Source organism: Artibeus jamaicensis, unplaced genomic scaffold (assembly GCF_021234435.1).
Source record: "Artibeus jamaicensis isolate MK-2021 breed Jamaican fruit bat unplaced genomic scaffold, CSHL_Jam_final contig_327, whole genome shotgun sequence".
NCBI classification, from domain to species: domain Eukaryota; kingdom Metazoa; phylum Chordata; class Mammalia; order Chiroptera; family Phyllostomidae; genus Artibeus; species Artibeus jamaicensis.
In genome coordinates, this window is record NW_026521772.1 from 759,587 (window position 1) to 781,546 (window position 21,960).

General features: G+C 44.8%; 1 protein-coding gene and 1 long non-coding RNA gene across 8 annotated transcripts in view; one reads left to right on the forward strand and one right to left on the reverse strand.

The window, feature by feature from the left end:
* Positions 1–21,960, forward strand: part of RABGAP1L (RAB GTPase activating protein 1 like) — a 425,645-nt gene that overhangs the window by 329,589 nt on the left and 74,096 nt on the right. The gene's annotated exons all lie outside the window — the stretch shown is intronic.
* Positions 15,761–21,865, reverse strand: LOC119049560 (uncharacterized). Its single transcript, XR_008391317.1, has 3 exons — positions 21,545–21,865; positions 21,078–21,176; positions 15,761–16,388 (listed from the first exon to the last, which is right to left on the reverse strand). It is a non-coding gene; the product is annotated as an uncharacterized LOC119049560 (long non-coding RNA).

A 21,960-nucleotide genomic window follows, 5' to 3' on the forward strand; every position in this document is an offset into this window, starting at 1 on the left:
TTTTATTCGTAAAATAGCTTGAGCGAAATCAAAAGTGCAAAACCTGACATTAAACTAAAATGAGGGAATTAGGAAAGAAAGGTCATGTATTGGGTGCCCGCTGTTTGCCAGGATCCCTGCAAGGGGACTTCTCAGGGGAAATAAGAGTTAAGGTGGCACCTCAAGGATGGCAGGAGTGACGTAGTGTGTGGAGGAGGAGGAGGGGAGATGGGTGGTCTGTGCAAAGAATATGCAGAGGCCCAGGGGTGGGAAAACATGACCTAAACCGGAGGTCATGACTGGAAGATGGGGAACGAGGGGAGCAAATAGACACTGGGAGGAGCAGGTAGCGGCTGGACAGCGGGGCAGAGCCATGGAAGCCATGGCGGGCGATTTGGATTTTATCCTATGGGCAGTGGGAAGCATGGACGAGTTTCGAATGGGAGATAGATTTATGTTTTAGAAAGGACGTCCTGGCCGCTGTGTGGAGAGTGGAGAGTGGCTCGGGAGTGGTGAGATTAGATGTTGGTGTCAGGCCGGTTCACGGACAGTTGCAGTGATCCAGGTGAGAAAGGACCAGGGCGTCTGTTATGGGCTAGAGAGATGCAGACAGATTCCAGAGATACCGGAGTGAGAGAAACCATAGGTCGTGGGTCTTAGTGATGAGATGTGAGCGCCAGGGTGTGGAGAGGGAGCCGTTGGTGACAGTCGGGAGTCCCACTTACGCAGCTCGCTAGTGATCACACTGCTGAAGGGAACAGCAAACAAAGAACAAATTACAAGGGTGGATGATGAGTTAGTGTCAAACATGTTAAGTTTGTGGTGTATATCCACAAATTCATATCCAAGTACATAGAAATATCAAGTAGGCAGGGGGGTGTTAGCATGAGGTCCGAGCAGAAGGTACGTATTTAGATGTCGTCAGTATTGACACTGTGGAAGAATTATCAGAGGGGCACAGAGAAGGGTGGCAGGTAGGTTCAGGAACATAGAAAAGGTGGGCCAAGGAGTAGAAGCACGAGACTCAGGCAGGAAGAAGCCCAGAAGAGTAGGAGGTGTGAACACTTAGTGTGAACACTAAGGGGATGGCGTTTGTTTGCAAGAAGGAAGGAGTTGACAAGTGTCAGTCGTGCTTAGATGTCATCTGAGGTGCAGGGCAGTGGAAAGTGGTCGTTGTGCAACAGTTCAGGATGCAGGTGTCCCTCCTGGCCACACCGAGAATGGTTTCGGGGGAGTGATGGATTGTAAAAGCCAGTGATTCAAGAGTTGTATGGGAGGTGAGTAAATGGAGAAAGGAAAATGTAACAACTCTTGTAAGAAGGTTCTTGTGGGGAGAAGATGAGGGGTGGAAGAGACAGCCAGCAAGATAGAAAGTACAAGAGGCAAGATCAGTAGATGTGAGGTTGAAAGGGATTTTGGAGGATGGGAAGGATGACTCTTTAAATGCTAAAAAAGCTCAATGAATCCATTTCTTCACTGAGCACTTGGAATATGCCAGGCACTGTGCTAAACCCAGGGAAACAAAGATGAGCAAAAGCAGATATGCTTTCTGAACTTACATAGGTTATACTGTTGTATGGAAAATGACAATTAGATAATCACCTTAATAAATGCACAGTTATAAAGTAAGATAAACTCTGAGAAGAGATATAAGGACTTGTGAGAGCAAAGAGCAAAGGAACCTGACTTTGACTTGGAGCTTTAGGGAAAGCTTTCTGACCTTAGTTACAAGGCCGTCCCGACTGAAGGAACAGCACGTGCAAACCCTGTGAGGCGGGGTGGAGGGGAGCGCCTTTGAGAAAGTGGGAGGAGGCTGCTGCGGTCCTAGCTCAGAGAATGATGAGGGCTGGTGTCCAGGGGCCGGGCCACTCCATCTCCAAACAAGAAGGGAAGGGCCACAGAAGGAGGAAAGCGGAAGAGTTGGCAAAGAAAGGGAAAGACAGCAGAGACCGGATTCAGAGGAGGCACGGGATTAAACTCAAAAGAGTGGACCTTTCTTCCCTTACAGCAAGAGGGAGAGAACGAGGAATGGACAGGGAGGGAGGGAATGTACAGTCGGAGGACAAAACTGGGACTATTCCATTCTGTGGTTTTAATTAAGCAGATTCTAGAATGAAAGGAATATAGTAGAGTCAGAGGTTTAAAGAACATGGAAACCTTTTAGACATGGTAGAGAACAGAAGAACTAGGAAAGCACAGAAGAATTGCTGGAGATCATGAATTCATAGTGGCAAAAATCTACAGTGTTTTGCAAGTTTCTCTGGAAATACTCAGCAACCTACATACATGCATGAAGGAAGCAGACAGTGACTTTGACTCAGAGCTGAGGGTTGCCAGTGGGAGGCAGAAGAAGGGCAGTGGGGCTGGGGCAGTGGTGCCCTCACACCCCAGGTCTGGGGGGAGTGAGGGGGATGAGGAAAAGGGAAGTCCCTGTTGGTAGCTTCTGCCAATCTTCATGGTATGAATTCTCCCGCACTGGCCGATTTCAAGGTACCAGTGACTTAACTGGCTCACAGTTTTGGAACGTTAGCAGTCAGGTCTCAGAAGCTGGTGGGTGATGGCCTAGTACCCCACAGGGTAAGGGAGGTAGGACTTGACGGATCATGGAGTCTGACCGGGAGAAAGAAAGTGAAGACACATGGGGACCGAAGGAACACAGGAAAAGAGGGTGGGGCAGGGGTGCCGAGGCCTGTTGAACCCCGTGAACAGGGAGGCGGTGGAGGAGGATGTTAGATGATGACTGGTGGTGGTCACCTGGGAAAAAGGGCATCTTTTCTCCAAAGTGCTTCCATGTTGAGGACAGTTGGGTGATGGTGGAAGGTGACAGCGGCCCGGGCTCACGTTTTTCAGTTGTCAGCTGAGGTTACCGCATGGCAGTGCCCTGAGGACGGCAGAGGCAGTAGGAGCCAAGGTCATGAGGAGGGCCCCGCATGGCCAGAGCGAAGCCCTGCCCCAGCATCTGCGGCTGCTCAGCAGGAAGGTCTTCCTGCCCCTCAGTGTCCACTCGCCTCCAAAACCTCTGAGCTCTGCTCCAGCTCGTTTCCCTGTGTGCGGGGATAGGCAGTTATCCCACCTCCCGGAGTGGAGTAGCAGTACAACTGCTCTCTCACAAATCGTGTTTGTGCCGGGACAGGGTCAGTTTGGCTACCTAGAGATTCATATCTGCAACCATGGGTTCGAACTTAACTGTTCGAAGGTAACTTCCACACTAGAGCAAAACAATAAAGAACATTTGTATTAAAAGTAATTTCCTCTAATTTCTTTATGTTGCTTGCTATTTCTGACTGTCATTGCTGTGTGTACATGAGAACGTAATCTCCCAAATAGAGGCTTTCTTGGAATTAGCAGTGAGGCCACACAGAAACTTTTGTCAACTCCATGCGTCTAAAATGTGTGCCCTCCTACGCCCCAGGAGAGGGTGCACTTTGAATGGCGTCACTCGTGTTCCATGGGTTTAAAGTGTCACCATCTGCTGGGGAAATATTTATTATGTTGTAGGGTATGTGATAATTAACACATTGGTAGTGAGGTAGTTTCTATATCCAAACATTTGCCTCTTTTTTCCTTGGAGATTTTCATTAACATTCATAATCCTCGGTGTGCTTCACATTTGGGGCACCGGTTTTGTTTCCTGCAAATGGGCATTTGTTTCCCCCAAACGGGTACAGTCTGATCTTGCCTTTAACCAGCCATGCACCGTGGGAGCGAGTGGGGGCGTGCAGATGCTGGACATGCTGTGAAACCATCAATTGTTACACTTTTTTACCCCAAAGAAAAATAAAATAAAATAAACATAAAAATTGATTTTTACATGGATGTCTCTTTTTTGGAAAAAGAAAGACTAAATCACAGGAATAAAGCATTATGCTCCTATATGCATTCTGTGCTTGGTAATGGGTCCTCTAAGCTTCCCGGGTAGATTAACAACAAAACACACTGCAGGGCGGCTGTTCTAACTGGTAGTTCCTTGCCCCTCAAACTCAAAGCCCTGCAATGAATTGGCTCTCAGCAGTTTTCTGAGCTCTTTGTAAGACTAATGACTGCTCTCAAATGCGATTGCTCGTATTTCATGTACCTTTCTGCTGTGTTTTGCCAATTACCTTCCATCCAGTTAGTATGATTCATGTGTGCCTGTGTTGGAGAATAAAGTTCAAACTCATCTTCACTGTTTGGAAACAGTAGTAATAAATATTTTTCCCTCAACTATTTATGGAATCCAGAGTTCTTTGATTTTTTTAACTGTTTGAATTCATTTCAAGATTGTAGGTAAATTGTAGGCAATTATGTTTGGGGACCTAATTTGGATGAGATGATTTTTCTCTCTGCCCTTGTTGCTGCTTACTGGAAATAATTTAACTTTTTTAGATAGTGATGAAAATAAATGTGAATTTCTTGGGTGTTTAGAATAGGTTCGGTTAGGAAGGCTGGACCCTTGGAACCTCGGGGTTGGTATTGCAGACACTCCTCCCCAGCCGATTCAGGTGCCAGTGTCTCTACTCCAGGGAGCGTAGACTGTGATTAGATTCTATTTATTTACTGAGTTGTTCACAGTGCTGTTTCTCTAACTCATCATGGACCGTGAAGCATACAGCTGCCGAATAACAGGGTCTCATTAATACTCTGGAGAAGTTACGTACTTTACTGTCACCTTTTATCTCTCCTCCCACCTTCCACCCTGAGAAAAATTATTTTTTTTTTTGAAATGGTGGAAACACATGTAAATAAGAATGGCGACCCTCTAAATTGAAAATTTTTATGTTACATATCTCCAGCTGCTATTCATCACATTTCTGAAGCTCCACTTAAAGGCAAACAAACCTCTGAGTGGGCAGTTGTATTCCTGGTGGTAGCTGAGAACGGTGATTGAATAGGCCGTCCTTTCTCACCGTCCATTCATCTAGCTTGGGGCTTTCTGTGGCTACCACCTGTGGGAGGGAGCTGTTGCTTTCATCTAGAAAGTCTAGAATTTTTCCTTTCCCTGCCTGGACCACTTCCTACCTAAATCTGTAGGACCGCTTTTTACCTGTAACATGTAGTTCACATAGTGTCCTTCAAATTCTTGGTGGTGGTATTATTATTGGAGACAATCTGGGGAACAAACTCCATGAAGAGGCAGTGAAACTCGGTGTTCTGTTGCGCAGTTTAGGCTGGGGGATGCTTATGTTCCCTTGGCACAGGTTCAGCACACTTACCAGTGTTTTCAATGCATCGTTCCACTCTTTTCCAGCTACTCCATCACCCTCTGCTGCCCCTCACCCTTAGGGTCGCTGTTCTTCCTCCCAGCTCTTACTGCATACCGAGTTTATCACAGAGCTGGTTCCTAAATAGACAGCACTTTCCTTTCAGGGTCTCGTGTCTGCCCCTGTCCCATGTCTGTGTTAGTTTGCTGGGCTGTCATCAAATGCCACCAACTGTGTGGCTTGAACAGCAGCCACTTACTTTCTCACAGTTCTGTGGACTACACGTTCAAGGGTCCACAGGTTTGGTTTCCTCTGAGAACTGGCTTCTTGTCTTGCAGGCGGTGCCTCCTCACTGCCTCCCCTCTGTGTCACCGTCCTAGTCTCCTCTTTAAAGGACACTGGCCATAGGGGATTAGGACCCACCCCGATGACTCCACTTTAACTTCAGTATTTCTTTAAAGACCCTGTCTCCAAATACAGCCATATTCCGAGGTGCTGGGAATCAGGGCCACAACTACGAATTTGGGGGGCAGGCAGTTCTGCCCATGACCATGCCTTTCTCATCGTAGTCAACAGAACGCCGGTTTCCCTGAAAAGATTCTCCTCTGAAAGAACCTTACTGGCAACCAGAGCTGTATCTGCAGGACCTGCCAACGCAGGACAGTGCCCAACGTTTGTCTGCCCTCCTGCTTCCTCCCACTTTCTCCTGAACTCCTAGATTATATAAAAAGACCCTGTTCTTCACAACTTTACCCTCCACTGCCATCAGCCCATTTGGCTGGCAAGGAATTTCCACTGGCATGCATGTTAGCTCGTTAAAAGTTCTAATTTACCTTATGTACCATGTATCTGGTAAGGTCTTCTTGCATTAACTTCCTTATAGTCCCGTCTTTGTATTGTGTTGCATCTTATATGACACGACCCCGCCCCCGCCGACTCCCCTCCTTTCCTGAAAGAGAGCCAGTGAATTGTGCATGTGAGTAAGTTACATCTCAGCAGGGTGCTCGTTGATAAAGTCTGTCTTTCAGTACAACAGGAAAAGTATCTTAAGCAGTAACATAATTTGAATAATATATGGGATGGAAGGACTTCATTTATTTTCTGAAATCATTTCCATGAAACCTTTTATTCTAAAATATTTCACCACATTTTAGGATGGCCATTGTTTAAGAGGTCAGACTGCAGACACTAGCCTTACAAGGTAAAAAAATATTTCACAAAAATAGTCTGACGTAGCGGAATCTCTCTGAGCCTCGAAGTCATGGATCCGGGCCCCTCCCACTGCTGGGCTGGACTGTGACGGCCACTGCGGGCCAGCGGGACTCTCTGGCTTCAGTTTTTATCTTCTCTAGATTCCTCCTCACTCTTCGTCCGGAGCTGTCAGCCTGCCACACCAGCCTCAGCTTTATTGTTCCCCCCTTGCTCATCTCTGGGCATTTTACCCCAATGTGTGTGACTGTAGAGCCTTAATGTGGGTGATGCAGTTGAACTCATCCTAATGTAAACTTTTCATGAGGTCATGGGTGACTAAGAAGAACTAGATTTGCATCTCTAACAAAGGGTAGAACATTATTCGTTACAAAATAATGAGACGTGTAGTCAGCGCGGTGTCACAGGATCCCAGCTCTGATGACTTTACTGTGGGTGGATCCAGGCTCGGGGGTGGGGAATGAGCGCACTGGAAGCGATTGTGTAACATGGTCTCAATGTTAAAAAAAGGGAACAAAGGGAAAGGGAAGCATCTAGCGTGTTATCTTTTGAAAAACAGGACCCGTGAGTAGAGGGCGTAGTGTGTTTGTCAGGAAGACTGCTACCCTGGACCGAACTGCCTCTGATGCCCGGGAAGCTCACTGCTGTCAACAGGCCTACGAGGTACTCTTGCCTGCTTGGTGGATGCTCCCAAAGATTTCTAGTGGACAAGCCTGAAATCAACTCCAAAGACATCCTTCCCCCAGAGAGTGGGTGATGGGTCGAGGGAACTGCGAGCTCTGGGTGTTTGCAGGACATGGCAGGCTGTCCAGGCTCTCTCGCAGCCCCTCCGTCCTGACCACCATGTCCACCATCAGTGTAGGCTAGCGTCTGCGACCTGCACCCCTGAGCCCGCTCCTCCCTGCCCCTCCCGGGGTGTGTCTGTGCGCTCCTGCCTCTTGCTGACACTTCTACAGCCCAAGTCCACTTCTACAGCTTGTCCACCTACATATTTTCACTTCTGATCTGTGCAACTTGCCCTTGGCATTTGAAGGCACCACTGGTTAATGTTGACTTTGCGGTGGTAACAGCCATGACCACAGTTATATCCTGCTTCCTTGGGCGCCTGGCTTCCCTGGGCGCCTGGCCTGGTTATCATGGTTAACATCATGACGAACTTGTGTTGACCTGATTTTACAGGTCAGAAAGCAGGTACAGCATGCTTGAGTCTCTAACAAAGGCCCCCTGGCTGGTAAGTCATGGAGCCGGAGCCAATCCAGGCCGTCTGGTTCCAGAGTCTGTGCTGTACCACTGCTCTTCTGCACTGTGTTTTTTTGTGTGTGTGCTAATTTTACACTATACTGCATAGTTTTTGAAGGCAGTCAATACTTAAAAGTTGTTTAATATTGCCAGTATTTATTGGTCTGTTACAGGATTTAAAACTACTCTGACTCCCTACAGTCACTGGATTTCATCCAGTCTTCCTTTTCTTTAATGAGTAGTTAGGGTTTCTGGTGTCCTAGCACTGTGCCAGGTGCTCTATTCAGTGACAGTCTCAGCAGACAAGTTTCCTGTCCTCCTGGAGCTTATGGATGACAGAAGGGACAGATGACACAGAAATTATGTGTAATCCAAAGTTGCGGTCAATGTTACAAAGGGGGAAAAGTATGTTACAACAGAGAAAATAGTAAGAAGTGCATTTAAGTTGCGGAACAGGTACGGAGGCAGACTCCCAAGGCAGAGCCGTTGGGGTTCATAAGAGCCAAAGAGGACTGGTGAAGTGTGCAGTAGAAGATCTCCTGTTTTTGGCACAAGTACAAACCCTGCTGGTATGGAACATCTACAAGTTCTGGATCAGATCATTCCAGACTATTTTTAAATGTATGACCAAGTTGGTGGGGAAATTTTTAGAAGCCAGAAATTCCATGAAAAGCTGAATCTTGAGATAAAAGTGAATTTTAAAACTGTATTTGTTCTTTGGGCACTTGCCAGTCCTCAAGATCCACAGCCTAGACCTTGGGCTTTAACAGGCCTCGTGCAGGAGACAAAGCCAGGACCTGTAGCCTCTGTTCTGCCAGTGGGGGTGCTGGGGAAAGCCCGTCTCCTCCATAGCCGTTAAGTGCTCTTCTCGGCCTTGGCGCTCCAGTGAATGGGAGTCACATCCATCAGGTATGTTCTTTTAGGTGAAAATATATGTCATGGTAAAAAGAGAAATACAAAAACCCTCTGGACAGAGGACATACTAAGCAGAGAGGCCCTTAGGCAAAAGGCCGTTGACCTTTTCAAGGAGCTGACCAGCTGGTGCAGAGTGAGCAGAGTTAGTGCTGGTAGATGAGGTTGGAGAGGAAGCTGGGATCAGGGATTCTGGTGGACGCTCCCAGGTCTTGCTTAGGATTTTTTATTTTGTCCTAAGTTCAGTGTAAGTCTTTTAAAGGATTTCAAAAGATTATCTGACTTTTGTGAAAAACAATAGATTGGAAAAAAAAAAAAGAAAAATAGCAATTCTAAAGGTAGAAGTAAAGAAAATAAAACTAAAGAGGCATAAAAATATTTTTATGTAGTTGAAGTCATCTTTGAATAAAGCTGTGTATAATGATCGTGAAAATGTACTTTTTACGGGCTATATCCATTTTATAGTAAATTCCATTGGGAGGGAAATCTGTTAAGTAGTAGAATTTACTGGAATAAGTATGAGGTCTGTCCAGAAGGTATCCAGCCATGTAATATGAAAACGGAGGCATTTATTGATGAACGTAGAAGGTACAAGAAACACTGTACATAGGACAATGACGCCTCAGTCCCCTTCAAAGTAGGCACCTGGGACCTCACACAGTTCTCTCAATCACCATCAGCTTCCCCATTGTATTTTCCTGAATCTCTTTGACGGTCTGAAATCTTTCCCTTTCAAAGATGATTTAGTTTTGGTAAAAGCCAGAAGTTTACAGGATGCCCCATCTGGACTTGTAGGAGGGCTGAGTCACCTGGGTGATTTGATGTTTCGCCGAAAAGCTGTGCAGGAGACGTGATGCATGCGTGTGCACATGGTCGTGATGAAGCTGCCAGTCACCGGGTGCCCATATGCAGCCTCCTGAATCATCCCAGTCTTCCATGGAGGAATGTCCAAGCTTAACAAAAAATCTGATGCAGATTCATTGCTCTAGTCGCTCAGTCATTCTGAATACAACGGCCACATGGGACACAGGCTCACTCAATTGTGCCTACCGCCCCCAGTGACTAGTAACAGTGAAGTTGTCATCATTCACACATGCACATTCTAGTCCACTCTCCTTGGCTGCCAGGTTACATCAATGTCGTGCAAACCGTTCTCGTTAACAATGGCTGGACTTTTTCTGGACAGACCTCATTTATACAGACCTCATTTGAATTTACATCACTGGGATGCAGGAGGTGAGTGCGTGTGCAGATAAAGTGTAATATTCTGGGAAAGGCTCTGGCGGAGGTCAGCTCGTCTTTCACCAAACCTGTTGTTCTTTTTTCCTTCTATCACAGCTGGACTAGACCTCCCAGTTAGGTACAGTCGTATGACTGGGTCTGGCAGGGGAATGAGAGTAAAAGTGATGTGCATTTCTCCCTTTAGTTTGGCTGTTTTCCCATGTAGCTTCCATGCCTGTATCTCCTATGCCACCTGGGTATTGCATTCCAAAATGACCGTAGAGACCACACGTTGAAGGTAATAGGATCTCCGTCGGTCAGAGTTCTAAATGACAGTGTTGTTCAGAATCCCCCAGCACCACCCACTTGCTAGCTGAACTTCCCGTGGGGGAGAAAAAAACTGGTATTATTTTAAATCACCAATATTCTGTGATTTTACTATTTCAGTGGCCAGCATCATGTTAAAAGATGTTTATTTTCTTTCAGGATGATACCAAAGACCTAATCTCATTCTCGGCTCTTTTGTCATCTTTCTTGTGTGCACACTTGCTGTCATGTGACCAGGCAATTCGAGTGAATTGGGATGTCAGGGTATTTGTATGTGGAGTAAGGGGATTTGATGTGCTTGAGGTATGGGAGGAGTTGGAGGATCTAATCGCTCCCTGTTCTCCATGTAAGATAACCCTTCCTCTCCTGCTGTTTGGGCCAGGATTCACTTCAAAGCTTTCTACTCCTGCTGCTCCTTATTCCCACCTGCTCCCCACGCCTTGATGCCTCTCACTTCTCTGCCTAGTTTAGCATTCATGTATGATTAAGTTTACACACTGGGATATAAAAGTCACCAGATCAACACTGAGAAATGTATTTTCTTCGTACATCCAATAATAGATGTTGCAGGGTTTCTCATAGCAGACACTTTTGGGAGAGATAGAAAACACGTCAGGAGATTGCTTGTCTCTGAATAGACACCATGAAACCAGAACCTCCCCATCGGAGTCTTTGGCCAGTGGGTCAGCCAGTGAGATGTGTGCTTGCATTGTTTTCTTCTTCATTCATCAGTCTGTTTGTCATGCTGTACCTTAAGGCTCCTCTTGAGGGAAGGTAGTAAGTAAATTCAGTTTTTTATTAAACATTAGGGGTTGAAAAGGGGGAACCTTACCATATTGTACTAGCAGAGACCTTTCATTGTAAAAAGTGAGATGATTCCTTTAGAAAACTGTGAATTAAAGAGGGGAATTATGACCAAGAATATGTTTTGGATGAACAGATGCCAACTGCCTATCTCACTAGATGATTACTACTCTAAATATTTTTCCATTAGCTAGTTTCAGCTCAGGAAGTGAATTAGACCTTTAATGGCCGAAGCAACCAGGAAATGAATGATATATTTATAGATTCCACCAGTGAATTTGAAATAAAACTTCCTGCCTATTAAAAATTCTGCCTGCAATATTCACTGTAAATGCTTTTTTTAAAATGTATTCTTGAATGTTCCCTCTTCTTCTTCTACTCCAAGCCTTTTGAAGGTCTGATATTCTTAGTAAAGAGGATAAGCTACCTAAAACCACCTTTTGAGGAAAGCCCAGTTTTATATTGTGTGGGACATCAGATTACCATGGAGCCTAGCTCCTGTTTCAGCAGCAGAACTAGCCCGCTTCTGCTTTGGGAGTCTACAGCGGGTCTGCACCGTGGGCCGCTCTGAGGGCCTCGCCAGGCCTGGCGCCTCCCCGGCGCTGGGGGAAGCTGTTTCCACCTTATTTAGACTTAGGAGTGTGGCTGTGCTTTGGAAGACTGGGAATGCTTGTCATACGCAGGCTGAGAGCAAGACAGGCCTGGGCTGCCATCGGGGCTCGGGGTTAAGAGTCAGGAGGGCCGCTTCCATCCACACTCTCAGCGCGCAGCTCTGTGTGAGGCCTTGGACTAGCGATTGGGGTGGAGGACCCCAGGGCACCCCCACCCCCGCCACCCCGTACCCCACGTGAGTCTCCATTCCGCCTGCAGCGTTGTACACTCTCCTCTTCGAAATTTTATTGTTCAACTGCTTTACAATTAATATGATTTTGCGTTAGTTTTAGGTGTGCCGCGTAGTGGTTGGACGGTCGTGTACTTTACGTAGTGGCCCCCTGGCATTCTCAGCACCCACCTGGCACCACCGTAGTTACCAGGATATCACTGACCAGGTTCCCTGTGCTGTACTTCACATTCTGTCGCAGAATCAAGTGAGCATCCCACTGCCCTCGCGTCCTGTACCCGTTAGACCAGAAGCTGTAGGCTCTGGAGAAAGAGGGACTGTTAGAAGCAGTGAAAAGAAAGACTCAAATGAGAGACTTTTTAAAGCAGACTAGGCCCTAAGGGACTTGTGTTTTTGTGGGGAATGAGGGAATAACACAATTACTTTCATTATGTGTGGAAATTTTCATTTTCTTCCTACGGACAGTCGATCAACAGAAGTTCCAGCTCTGTGAGTTTCTCACCCTGGTACCCGAACTCACCCTGGTGCCCGATGTTTAGCGCTCTGCTCAGTGTATTGGAAACACTGTAACTGTGTGTGTGCTCGAATTTTACTGAAGTATGACTTGGAAAAGTGAGGTTGCATCGACCGCCTTTTAGTATTTGGATTATTGTCAGACCTATTTTTGCTGACAGATCGATCCTCGTGCGGTGCCCCTCGTTGTTGGCTTGTGTAGCAGAGCCCAGCGTGAGCCACTTCCTTCCTGCTTCTTGCTCTCTGCGGGTCCCCAGGGCCAAGGTCGAAATCTCCAGGCTCTGGCCTGCCCCCACCCCCACCGCCCCCTGGGGGGATTGCTGTTCTCTTGGGTTTGTTTCTTTTTACTTCGGATGCCACTTTCTCCCTTTCATCTTCCCTTCCTTTTTTAAAAAAATGTAATTTGTTTTTGCTTTTTTCAGCTGCCTAAACCCTAGGCTTTATTCTTTTCATCAGTAAATCGGGGACTAGATAATAATCTTTAAGGCCCATGCTAACACTCTGTGAACCCATGGTGTTACGTACTTATGAATAAATATATAATTGTCATCTTTTGACAAGTTTCCCAATAAATCATGGGGTAGAAGTGTACAGGGGATGACTTCACCCTCCACATTTGGTTTCTGGGGACCTATGAATTAAACTGACAAAGGGGAAGATTAACAGTAGAAAATACTTTAAAAAACTAATTTAATATTTTTACATGAATAGGAACTTCACAGAATGAGAGTGAAAACCCAGAAAGGCAGTTAGATCTGGGGACTTATATACCATTTTAACAAAGGGTGGTAAACTGCTGAAAGGGGACTAGAAGGAGAAGGGGCGTGGGACTGCCGGCGTAAGTATGGGAAGGTGACTGTGGAATGGACCGGAAATGCTGGGGGGGGGCCTTTACAAGTGGAAATTGCTTTTACGAATGGGAGGTTTATGCCCTGCTTTCCGCAGATAGGAGAGGGCAGAGGGCTCCTATAGAGTCTGCTTCCTCTCAACTGTCTTCGCCCAAAATAACTGTGTCCAAGTGGCATCATTTAGGGCGGCATATTCTGATCCCCTTCAGAAACATGACCACCCTTTGGGACCCTCCTGTCTTTCAGAGTCATGGATACTGATTTATAAGACTGATTTATAGCCCTGGCTGGTGTAGCTCAGTGGATTGAGAGCGGGCCTGTGAACCAGACAATCGCGGTTCAATTCCCAGTCAGGGCACATGCCTGGGTTGCAGGCAGGTTCCCTGCAGGCCAGTTCCCAGCCGGGGACACACAAAAGGTAACCATACATTGATGTTTCTCTCCCTCTCTCCTTCCCTTCCCCTCTAAAGATAAATAAATAGAATTATTTTTTAAAAAACTGATTTATGACATCAAATAATATGTATCCCAACACATATATAATTGATACTGATAAGTCAGCAATACCTATAACAGTGGGACACCACAGGTGATTTGCCAGGAACGTATTTGTAATTTTCTAATTTTAAGAATATTTAATACCAAAACATCAAGTTGTGTACCTTCAATAAGTATAATTTTTCTTGGTTATCCATCAATAAAGCTAAAACATAAAGAATATTTAAATACTCTGGTTGTGATCTATGAAGCAAAGACCTTGTCCAAATTTTTTTTAAAAGCCCACAGATATTAATCAGTGACTCATGCATTGGTCATTTTCAGTAGGGTCTGAGGCAACATCAGTGGAGTCTGAAAACATAGAAATTATTTTTTTAAAGTCTGATGGTTAAAGGTCAATTGGGATTTTTTTTCAAACCTCCTCATAATTTTAATTCACTCAGTATGCATGGTCTTTAGTACAGGGTAGTTTGCCCCCAGGGGCATTTGGCAGTGTCTGGAAAACTGGGTTGTCACAACCTTGGGGGATGGGTACTACTGGTGTCTGGTGTGCAGAGGCTGGTGATGGTGCAAATATCTGAAATTCGTAGGACAGCTCCCTGCAACGGTAAAATTGCTCGTCCCCAAATGTGAATTGTGCCAACTCGAGAGACTTTTCCACTTGTGACTTCGTGACTCAACCAACATAAGAGTTCTAGAATTGGAGTGTCTACTCGTGTTTAATTCTGGGGGGGTCTTGAAAACAAAATGGAGGGCATTAAAACTCACATCTTGGCCATGAGCATCATTATAAACTATCTGCTTATTTGTGGCCTTCTGCCCTCATTCGGACAATTAGATTTTCACAGTGGATTCTTGAGTTGGGTTTGCGGCCCTGTTACTACTGTGGGAAAACAAACAGAGGAGGCACCAGAAAGGATCCCACCGGCTGGTGTCGTGTGTGCACTGAGCAGGTGTGAAGATTGAGGGGTTCCTTCATAGGTAACAGTTCTCACATAGTGCTTCAGAGTGGAGTCATGGACACTGAAGCTAGAATTGAACCATTTAGTCCAGTGCTATTGTTTTAAAATAAGACAAGAGGCTGCCTAATTTGCAGAGTTTTGCATGTAGAACTGACACGGGCTTGATTATAACCCAGACACACCCACTCTCCTCATGAGGATACTCCCCACACTCTAGGTCTTTTTTGTGGGCTCATCTATTAGAGTTGCCCCTCTTTAGCCTCTGTGTTAGGCTTTGCTCAGTGTGGACTTTAAGAAAACTCAGAGAGGCCCTGACCTGTGTGGCTCAATTAGTTGAATGTCACCCTGCAAAGCGAAAAGTCACAGGTTCAGTTCCCAGTCAGGGCACATGGCTGGGTTGCGGGTTTGGCCCATGATCGGGGTGCGTACGAGAAGCAACCTAGCCATGTTTCTCTCCCTCTCTTTCTCCCTCTTTTCCCCTCTCTTTAAAAATAATTTTTTAAAACATTTTAAAGGAGCGAACCTGGGGAAGAACTGACTCTGTGAGTGAGGGACTGGCAGGTGCAGCCCCACACCATTTACTCAGCTTGGGACGTGATATTAAAGTGACGGAGGGAGAGATGCAGGCTGGGCAGGGACTGAGGAAGCTTCACTAACTTCGTGTTTCACCAAGTAAAACCCAGAACACTAACCAAGCAGCGACACACCCCGAAACTAGGTGTTCAGGGAAAGTGACTGTCGGAGGAAGGAGACCGGCAGAGACCACTGTCACTTGCGGTGATCACACTGCCCTGACCTGGTGTAGTCCCAGGTGTCCAGAACAGGTGGTCAGGTGCAGAGGCCGGCGTAACGGTCACTGCCGAGATACCGCTGCCCCAACGTGCTGCCTCTCTTGGTGCGAGTGGAAAGCGACACCTGACCGCCACTGCAAGTGCGGTCGCTGAGCCTCTCTCACAGCCTGATTAGCAGGTTGATGCTTTTCCTTTTTGCTTTTCAAATGCTATTTTGCAATTTTACTTTCAACTTATCTTTTTCTGAAAACCTGCTAATTTCATGTGCGTTAGCTCTACAGAAGAGAATGTTGCTTAGCAACTGCCAAAATAACTAATAGCCCTATCTCCAGTGGCAGCTTGGAGGACTATTTATTTTAAATTTATATATTTCTTTATTGACCATTAAAATCAAGAGGAAGTTGTTTCACTTTGAGTTTATTCTAATTTCTGCATTTTTAAAATTCATATATGGGCTGTCTATAGCAAAAAAAACACACACTACATCAAAACAAAAAGCAGTGTATTTTCTAATGAACAAAGTAAACTGATGAACAAAACTGGAACAGAGGCCTGGACACATGCAACAGACTGACAGCTATCAGAGGGGAGGGGTTTTGGGGAGCTGGATAAAAGAAGGTGAAGGAATTAGGCAGAAAAACATGTATATATGACCCCACAGACACACAGGACAGTATGGTGATAGCCACAGGGAAGGGGGTTGGGGGAGGCCGGGCAGAGAGGGAACAACTGGGGACAGAAAGAGACTTTGCTTTGGGCGGTGGATGCACCGTGCAGTGTGCAGATGCTGTCTGGTTGAGTTGTACACTCGAAACCTGTATGGTTGTATTAACCAATGTCACCCCAATAAGTTCAACAAGAAGGAAAGACAGTGTATTTGACATGAATGTCTCTTGTCTCCCATCTTCCTCGTGGTAACAGCGCTCCATGTTCATTACTCGCTTTAGTTATTTTTTTCCAGCAGAGAACCCTCTCAGTAGCATGTGCTGGGTAGAGAAATGTTTTCTAATTCACTGAATATGCGGTCCTTCAGTGTTGCTTTTTTAATGCCAAGAAGCTATTTTCTGTAGAAGAAATAGATTAGAGTTTTAGGCGAGGGGAAGACTTTGAGATTACATTGAAATGGCTGCTATTTACCTATAAAGGTTTTAATTTGGGGCCGTTGACCAGAAGTCTATGAGAAGAGTCATCAGAGCACCTGGCTGGTGTAGCTTAGTGGATTGAGCACGGGCCTGCGAACCAGACAGTCGCGGTTCTATTCCCAGTCAGGGCACATGCCAGGGTTGCAGGCAGGTTCCCTGCAGGCCAGTTCCCAGCAGGGGACACACGAAAGGCAACCATACATTGATGTTTCTCTCCCTCTCTCCTTCCCTTCCCCTCTGAAGATAAATAAATAATTTTTAAAAAATTAAAAAAAAAAAAAAAAAAAGAAGAGTCATCAGAACCTTTAAGGGCTTCGGGGTGGGAAATGGCACCATATGTGCTGCAGTGTCCTGTCAGCCCCGTCACTTCATCTGGGTGACTGTCACAGGTTCCAGTGTGCCTGCTCTGACGTACAGAACTTCTTTGTCATCTGATCTCAGACCTATTTTCTTCACCGTGCGTCTGTTCAAATGCCCGGGGGTAACGACACACTACCTGTGAGGTTGCTTTCCGCCCCCTTGCACGCTGTGCTGGTGTAAAGTGGGAGACCCCTTCTGCAGATGCATCCGTAGTACAGGAGCCCGGGCAGCTTACGTTAGCAGAGCGCAGGCCGTCTGCATTCAAGAGAAGCCGCGCATGCTTTCAGAGGCCCTTCCGTCTGAGAGTGAAGCCGCTTTACAGATGGCCGCTTTGGGAGTCAGACTCAGAGGCTTTGGGCAAATTATAGCTTATTTTCTTTCACAGCAAAGAATGCTTGGGCTATCGTCTTGTCGAATGGTTAATTACCCTCTATCCATATCAGAGGTATTTTTTAATGGAATATCCTAAGTAAGATGTTACCCTAACATACTATTATTAAATTTTTATTATTATTAAAAATACCCTAACATATTTTTAAAGCAATATCGAAATACTGACAGCTATAACTGTAATAGAATTATTATCTACAATAGGCTAATATAGGACTTATTTATAAACTTCACTCTGTGTAAAGCTATGCATACCGTGTTCATATCTCATTTATGTTGTCAACCCTTGTATAAAGAGGTCAGTGAAAAATAACTGGAGTCAAGTTTGAAGACGTATGTAAAGATGTATACTTAGAAGGTTATCTGATATAAATATAGTGTGTACCATATAGTCATAGTTTAGGACAAAAATAATCTTTTAAGAGAGGTATGTATGAGAGAGATAATGGGGGAAGAATGGAAAGAAGAAAAAAAAGTTATGGTTGAAGTTTTAGCTCTTTGAATATTAACACATTAGTATTAAGACCAGTGTAATGTTCAGTTTTTCCAGGGCAAAAAGAAATCCACAAGATTGTTATCAGTGAATAAAATGGTAAAAGCTGCCAGTGACTAATATTACAATGTTGTATTTCAAATGCAGATGAGCACATTCATTTTGTTCTTTATAAAGTGTAATGCTAGAACTTTTTGCCAACTTTACCAGCCAGTTTTCCTGTAACATTCACTCAGGCAACTCTCCTCTGTACATGAAACAGAAAACTGAAGGTATGGATAAAACATTTGATAACAGTTCTGGCTGGGTAGCTCAGTTGGTTAGAGTTTCATCCCCATACGCCAAGGTTGCAGGTTCGATCCCCCCTGGTCAGGGCATGTACAAGAATCAAGTAGTGAATGCATGAATTAGTGGAAAAACAGATCAGTGTTTCTCCCTATCCCTCCCTTCCTCTCTCTCTAAAATCAATTTTAAAAACACCTGATAAACTTTCAAACACTGAAACTTTTACTTTAGCTCTTAATTTCAATTTATTCCCATTGCCTAGCCATTTGATAGAGATGATCACATATGAAATCCACTGATTAGTCATTAATTAGAGTTTTTCCTCTGTACCCTGTTTATGTGTTCTTTGGAATAAAGATATCAGTAAGTAGTGAAGTGTCAAAAGAACTACTTGGCCCTTAGGAGAAGCAAAAGTTGTTATTTACAAAAATGAAAATTCTCCACAAACTTTTACTGTTATTTAATACATATTTTTATTCAATTTTACTACTTATTTATGCAGATTTGAGAATATATATGAACGTTACCCTACTCTCAGCTTTCCGTTTTACCATTGAGAGGGTTCAAACAAACCTCCCAAATATTCCACTTCGGCATATGGACAATCTGAGCTAAAGGCAGTCACAACCTAGTAAGAAAAACTTCCACCTCTCCTTTAAGCACCCCAGAAAGAGAGCTATTACCAGAGATGACTTTTTGTCTCAGTGATCTGTGTGTGTGGCAGAACAAGCATCTAATGAGCAAACCATCTGCTCTTCTTATCATCCTGTGGATTACCATATTTTGCCATGTAAAATGCACACTTTCACCCCCAAATTTTTGATGGAAAAATAAGGATGTGCGTTATACGTAGGTAGTACTAAACCTCGGATATGCATTATACGCGGCAAAATACGGTACCTCCTTCCCTCTGAAGCTCCAGGGGGTCATCCCATTTCTGAGCGCAGGCGGTTCATCAGCCTCGGCTGCCCAGCTTGCCCTTCAGTCCTTACCCATGTGGCCCCTGTATGCACACAGTTAAATTTGCTTTTCTCCTGTTGGGTGGTTTTACGGCAGTTTAATTATTGGACTAGCCAAGAGAAGAGTAGGAAATAAATGTTTGCTCCCCTTTACCATCATTTTAATAAGAAGATGATGTTGGTCGTTTTGGTATTACAAATCATAATGTCATGTTACATTTCATGCTTACAATTTTCCACAAATGCATGCTAAGTAAATAAGTAAGAATGTGAAACAATAGCTGGCTAGCAGTTTTGAACATTTAAAATTTATATTTAAGAACCATATTGAAGATTTTAATACAGGACCATTGAGACAACATAATAAGGAATGAGTAACTAGCAATTCTACAAGTTGACAGGTAACTGCTTGTTTTGCCTTTCATCCTTTACGTGTCGTTGGTTAACTGGCAAATGGGCCTTTTTCACCTGACCATTTGAAAGTTTTCTTAGATCCCTAATGGACATTTTCAGTAAGAAAGGTGTATTATAGAATGTGCATGTCCTCAGGTCTGAATATGGTCGTCATATTAGAATTTGTGACTTTAAGTAAACCCATGGGGAGCTGTTAGGCAGTAACGTTATTTCTTAAGTTCATGCTTAATTTGAAGAGTAATCAAAGCATGAGGATTTTAGCTGTTTTTATGATTTTCATGATACTGGAGAGAGATTCTCTATGATGATACTTTATGACCATTTTTAGACCTGAAGTGACCAGTTTGGGGGATAATATTTTAAATTGAACATAAAAAATAAACTCCCATTGAAATGAGTGGAAGTAGACTGCTCAGGGCAATGCCAACTGCTGCTACCATGGCCACTGTTTTAAAATGATGACCTTTCTATTATTTGACTATTAGCCAGTTAAGCAATTCACTATTGCTCTTAAATAAAAGACCAGTTTTTAACACCATGGAAGCCACCATTGCAGGTAATTCAAGGAAGGTTGCCTCCTCCATCCGCAAATACTTCCCATTGTAGCAGATTACAAATATGTGCACTGCACTCATCATCAGTTTGCCTTCAGGCTTCTCTTTTTCATTATGTTTGCAAACACCTTGTTAGTAATACTGCTGGATGCGGTGTGAAGTTTTAGCTCGTGTTTTACGTATACAAGGGTTTAAGCAATATAATAAGAGAAGTACAGAGTTCAGCTTTAGAAATTTAAAAGCTTCTATTTCAGGATCTCTGAATTCACTTTACTTTCTTTTCTCTAGCATTCATCTTACAATGTACCTGTTGTAGGTGGGGGAAACTGCAGAGCCTTGGTAATCTCATATCTCAGTTTTAGTTATGGCTCTGATTCACAGCTGGTGATATGACCCTGAGTTACTAAAACTCTCTGCCGGGCCAGTGCTTTCCTCTTCTGTAAAATGGGGCTGATAAAACTAGCTGCACAGTATTGTGAAAACCAAAAGAGATGATGTAGTTAAAGCTCCGCCCCGGCACAGTAGATGGTGTGTTACTTCTCCCCTCCTTCCCTTTCACCCCGACTTCAGGGCGGCTGATATCTTTGAAATGCAGTAGATTACAGTTTTATTAGTCAGTTCTAAGCTGTTAGATAAGCTGCTGCTGTTAACCATTTCATCAGATATTTCTTTGGACTCTAAAATACAAATAAATGGTGGAAAACCTTATTATAGTACAATTATAAAGAAGGATTATGAATTTCACATGATAGCACATAGTGTCCGTGTGAGTTGCTCAGGTTACAGCAGACAAGGATCATTATATAATAAACGCTCCCCTTGTTCTGTGTTCTTGTCACAATGGCTCAATTTAATAAGAGGTAGTTGATTAAACTGTTTGCATTGTCAGCAGGAAACTGGAGAGAGTAGCTGAACTGGAGGAGATCCCCCTCCTACACACAAGCATTGTTAACCTGGTCCCTCCTCGAACCCGTCTCAGTGATTTCTGTTGGGAACACTCGTGTAAATCACCAAATTGCTCCGAGATAAAACCAGAGCTCTGGAGGGATTTCATTGCTCAGGGAAAACTGGTTGAGGCTTGGAGTGGTGATCCCTTCTATTTCTCCCTCCTGGGTGTGTATGCTTTGGCCCGGGCAACAGCGAAGGGAGGCCTTACCTGTCCTTGCACACTGAGAACACTGCCCGCCCCCACCGGATCCGGTCCCGAAGACTGCTGTTCCAGCTTCGCCTCGGTTTCTGGCACATGATCCTGTCCCTTCAGACATAGTTTTCATCAGTATTGATAATTACAGCGGTAACATTAATCACACACTTCCTAGAACTGGGCAGCTTAGTGAGGGCTTTTACACACATAATCTTATTATTCCTCAAATAGCAACAGTGTTTTTATTTTCCCTATTTATGGATGAGAAAACCGAGAGTGAAGCAGCTAGTATGTGGTAGAGTCAAGTACGAGGCCAGGCTGTGCTGCACGCTGGGCCCACGCATTGACTCTCACACCATTGTCCTTCCTCTGCGGGCAGAGCCGGAGGCTGGAAACGCAGAAGCCCTGAGTCTTCAATGGCTGCCCCTGGCCTATACACAGTGGAGTCCCAGTTTGTTGACCTGGCATTTGAAACCTACCACGGGCTGATTCAGATCTCCCCTCGAAACCTTATCTCCACTGCACCCAACAGCAGCTCACGGCCTGGCACCGCTCAGTTCACTTTCCCTGTGAACTGTTTCCCTTTGCCTGTCCAAACCCAGTGCAGCTTCTCCGTGAAGACCTTCCCGGCTGCAGGGAGTCTTCATTCCGTCACGGTCCTGGTTTCCCTTCTCACTGTGCTCCTGGACAGACACAGTTTCTTGTAGTCTCGAAGCCGTGTCCCTGGGGCTACTACCCCCTGGGGAGGAGGTATCAATATTTCAGAAGCAGGAGTGCCTGGCACTTGCTGATTCTCGGTGTATGTGTGCCTACTTCCTCTTTCATGCTTCAGTGACAGGGTGTGCACTTTGGAGCCAGACACAACTGTTTCTGAATTCTGTGAGCTCTGTTTCTA